The sequence below is a fragment of the Ctenopharyngodon idella genome, chromosome 12 (genome assembly GCF_019924925.1).
Source record: "Ctenopharyngodon idella isolate HZGC_01 chromosome 12, HZGC01, whole genome shotgun sequence".
Taxonomy (NCBI): domain Eukaryota; kingdom Metazoa; phylum Chordata; class Actinopteri; order Cypriniformes; family Xenocyprididae; genus Ctenopharyngodon; species Ctenopharyngodon idella.
In genome coordinates this window covers 20,188,039-20,191,643 of record NC_067231.1, presented here as the reverse complement: position 1 = coordinate 20,191,643, position 3,605 = coordinate 20,188,039, and the positions used below count along the sequence as shown (strand labels likewise).

Genomic DNA, 3,605 nt, shown 5'->3' with positions numbered 1-3,605 from the left:
GTGTATGATAACATCTTGCACCTTGGTGGATGCTCAAACATACTGTATCACACTAACCAGCAACCTAATAATGAGCGTTATAAATTAACACACTTATATGCATCTGTACACCAAAATATTTTGTGAGAACTTTTTCTGCACACAAAATTCACAAATTATATGCAGTTATTATTAGTTAATGAGATCCACTGTTCTCTCACTATTCAATCTTCCATCTTAAAAAATGGAAAATGAAGAATAAAATAAAATAAGAAAATGTTCTTTCTGAGAACTATATCTACTATACTATATCTTACTGTTCGTGCAAACTGCCAAACCAAGAAAGATGATCTCCATGATTTCCACAGAGAGGCCAGAGAGCTCCACAAGACACTGACAGGCTAATTCGAAGTTATCAAGGGAGCTCTTATTGGCCCAAATCTTTTTCAGTTTGTCTTCATATTTCACAACACAATTGCTCTAGAGGAAAATCATTATTGCTCACTGTTTCCATATCAGGGCTTTAAAATAGCTGTTGTGGAGACCCTGGTTTCCTGACCACAGATGTTCACAGCTACCGCTGCTCTGGATGGTTATTTTGGACAATGTCTGAGATGGCCATTGGACTGGATTTGACAAGACAAAAGCAAACTGTGTTGACAGATTTGATGGAAAGAGTAAAGAAAGAAGGTCTGCTCTGGTGTATTTACAGCCACTGCAAATAATCCTCTCAATAGTTCTCTCAGAGTAACCTATTAGCCTTGCTAGTGACATTCACTTCTTCAGCAGCTTGCATTGACAGATGGATGTCCCTGTTTGTGATATGTTATCCTAGTGTCAACTCCAGGATGATGCTGTATTCAAGGGAGCCAAAATGGAAAACACCTGTGGTGATCCTGGTGATGCTCTGAAAAACGGCTCAACATCTGGTTTAGTCTGAACTCTGAAGACTGCGGATGATTCCTCGTCCCTTTCTCTCACACTCCAGTATCCCTCATTCCTTCACCCCCCTTCTTTCTTTATTCAAATATCATATGGAAAATTTCTCTTCTTCCCAAAGTAAGGCCAGAAAAAAAAAAAACTCATCTGGATTCTTCTACAGCAGCAGTGGTGATTGATAGAGATGTAGCTGTTTTCATCTTAAAATGTTGGACAAAACAAATAGCTCTAAATCTTCCCATGTGCAAACAGTGAGACAGTGGCCCGAGAGAAAGCAGGGAAGAGCGGAGTGAAAACTTTATGGCAGCAACAACGTTAATGGCAGCTTTGGATGATTTCAGGGGCCCAGCAGAATCAGACTCACAGTGCTGATGCCAGTAAAAGGTGATTTCATTCATCTCCCATAACAGATTGATTTCTCTTTAAGTAACAGCCATAGTTACCTTCCAGTTTAGCATACCAAAATGCTTACATATATTGATATAGTTTATTTAACATATGTTTGGGTCATCATAACAGTGTTTTATTTATTTATTTCTCCTTCAGATTCATGCAAGTGACTGTCCAGTCTAAACATGGCCTGGAGTTTATTTGGTTTGTACCATCTAAATGTTTCAGAACAGTGTGTGAGTGATTATGTGCATGTGTGTTTCTCTGGCAAGTAGCATCTGAAGTCAGCTAAAGAGAAATGAATTTATTTCTGTCTGGAAAACATGACGCACAGTTTTTACTTCCACAGGTGCAGAACAGGATGGGGACATCTTGTATTTTTCCTACAGCTTCCTAAAATTCAAATCATCCAGTCATTAAGATTTATCCTTCCCTTGAGAGAACACAGTTGAGACACAACAAACCAGAAACATCTATGGAGCTTTAGGTTGTCTGTCAACATTTCTTCCATTTCACCAAAAAATGAAGGTAGCCCACCCCTAAGATAATATCTGCTGAATGGTACAGGATCACTCAGTCAGGTTAGAATTCTTTGATGAAATACAACCTGAAGATGATGTTATTGATGCTCCATTTTGATTTCTTTCAACAGTCTGGCACTTCTCTTTGACAACTAATCACCTTGTGATTGAAGAAAAGCAAGCTAGACTTTAAAGGGAAAGTTGGAACTTTCCAAGGCTACTTCTGGAACTCTCAGCTTCCACCGAGGGCTTAGATTTTAATGATATCTCAAGGCCTGTCTCCTGTGCTATTTGGATGGAGCTTGGCATGATGAACAAAGTCCTGTGTGATGACCTCACAGGTTCAGAATAAGTAGCAATAATGTGCAATGATCTGACTAAGGTCCTGGAGAACGGAAAGGACCTCTAATGGTTTTTTTATTTATTGTGTTAAGCTCCTACACTCAAAGACCAACACTATAAAGATAACATTTCCTATTGTTTATATCTGCAGACAATAATGTCTTACAGATGTGTACTCCATTCATTTGTGCATTTAAAAAATAAGTGAAAGCTAGTGAGCAGTTGTTTGCTGCTTGCTTAATGCTTCAGGTTCAAAACTTCTAGAATAAAGACTTGTCTATCTTTGACTGTTTATTTTAGCTTGTCCAGTCATGTTGTCCATCCTCGAAGGGTTTTGTAATTTTTGTAAATCTTTTCCAGTCCTTGTCCGAGAGCAAAAAAAACATGCGGCTAAGTTACATAACTCTTTGGACACTATAATTTTTTGGATAATTGAAGTTCAAGAACCTAGAATAAATTAAGAAAATTGAAATAATAAGGGATAATATAGCTACCTATTTCCATATTTCAGTAACACTTTATTTTGATGGTATTTGAACATTCGGTTGACTATAAGTAACTTTGCAACTATATGTCAAATAACACTCATTAGAGTATTAGCAGACTGTCTGTTTAATATCTGCTAACTCTTTATTGTGATGTTCCCCCAACACTGTAAAAAAGAATTGTTGGTTTAACTTCAAAAAGTAAGTTATCCATGGTTGCCTTAAAATTTTGAGTTCATTGAAATTAAAAATTTGAGTTAATACAATGAAGGCGATTGGTTTAATCAACAGAAACTCAAAATATTATGTTATCTGAACCACATTAATTATCTAAGTTGATTTGACAAAAGAAAAAATTATGAAAATAATTTTTTACAGTGAAAAGACATTCTACTGACTATAAGTGACTTTGCAAGTATACATGTCAACTTCTTCTAGCCCTACCAATCTTCTAACACCTTTCTAACACTCTAATGAGAGTTACATGTGCAACTACTTATAGTCAACAGAATGTGTTAAAGGGACCATCAAAATAAAGTGATTCAAAGTGATAATCTGATATCGCTCAGATAATCTTAGGTGGAATATCTGCTAATTTCATGCTGAGGTAAATTTAAAAAACAGGTATGAACTTTTAATAATGCTGCATAAACACCCATATTCACAAACTAAAATGACGAGGACTGGAAAAGAGAAAACTTGCAGAACTACATCATGCCAGAATGCTTATGCTAAAATAAACAGTAAGAGACGGAAAATGCTTCGTACTAGGAATCAAGTTTTGAACTAGGTGAGTTAGTAAAGAAGAGCTTTAGAAAACCAAAAACACATTGAGCAAAGCAGAAAGAAAGTTGTTTCTCCTGAGTCACCAATGCCTGACAGGGTTTTGCTGTCTTGTTTCCTCTCCTGTACTGGACAAAGTGCTTTTCAAGAGGGGGTTGGGACTCCC

General features: G+C 36.7%; 1 long non-coding RNA gene across 2 annotated transcripts; it reads left to right on the top strand.

Moving 5' to 3' along the window:
* Nucleotides 1-316: 316 nt before the first annotated feature.
* LOC127523866 (uncharacterized) lies at nucleotides 317-2,471 on the top strand. Of its 2 annotated transcripts, XR_007932960.1 has the most exons (4): nucleotides 317-1,302; nucleotides 1,465-1,512; nucleotides 1,658-1,836; nucleotides 1,961-2,471. It is a non-coding gene; the product is annotated as an uncharacterized LOC127523866 (long non-coding RNA). The 2 variants fall into 2 exon arrangements; XR_007932959.1 differs by having other exon boundaries at nucleotides 1,658-2,471.
* The last annotated feature ends 1,134 nt before the right edge of the window (nucleotides 2,472-3,605 follow it).